A 669-nucleotide genomic window follows, 5' to 3' on the forward strand; every position below is an offset into this window, starting at 1 on the left:
CAAAGAATGGGTGAAATGGAAGAAAAAGGCAAGAAATTCTTTCTTCCCCCCATAATTTTTCTTGAACCCTCACAACAGAGACTTTCCAATTTTCTCCTTTTTTTCTCTTTTTCTTCCTCTCAAGTGGAACTTCTCAAGCTTGCTCTTCTCTCTTTTCTTCTCTAAATGGCTAGCCCTCTCTCAAGTCTCACCAAGCCTATTCAACTTTCTCCTTTACTCTTGTAACTTAGTATTTATATGGCCACTCATTTAGACCAATCAAAACACATGCACTTTTATTCTTCTTATTTCATTTAGCCACCCTTTAAAACCAATCACAACACATGCACCAATTCACCTTTTATTTTTATTTGGCCATTTTGCCATCCAATGGTGCTTCATGCATCAATTTCATTTCTTCCACATTGATTAAAAATCCTCTTTTACTTATCCATATCTATTCTTTAATTTATTTCCACTTAATCTCACCTTATTATTGCCCAATGGTCTTTCATGCAACTTTCCCACCTTAATTTCCATTTGGCTTCCTCATTGGCCAATGACATTACATGCAACTATATTTTCTTTTCTTTTAGTCTAATTGCCACCAAGTGTCCATCATGCATAAATCCTCCATGCATTCTTTCAACTCTAAAAATCCATATGGTTGTGTCATTTAATTCATTTATC

This window comes from Theobroma umbraticum, unplaced genomic scaffold (assembly GCF_002168275.2).
Source record: "Theobroma umbraticum cultivar Fairchild unplaced genomic scaffold, ASM216827v3 scaffold_86.0, whole genome shotgun sequence".
Taxonomy (NCBI): domain Eukaryota; kingdom Viridiplantae; phylum Streptophyta; class Magnoliopsida; order Malvales; family Malvaceae; genus Theobroma; species Theobroma umbraticum.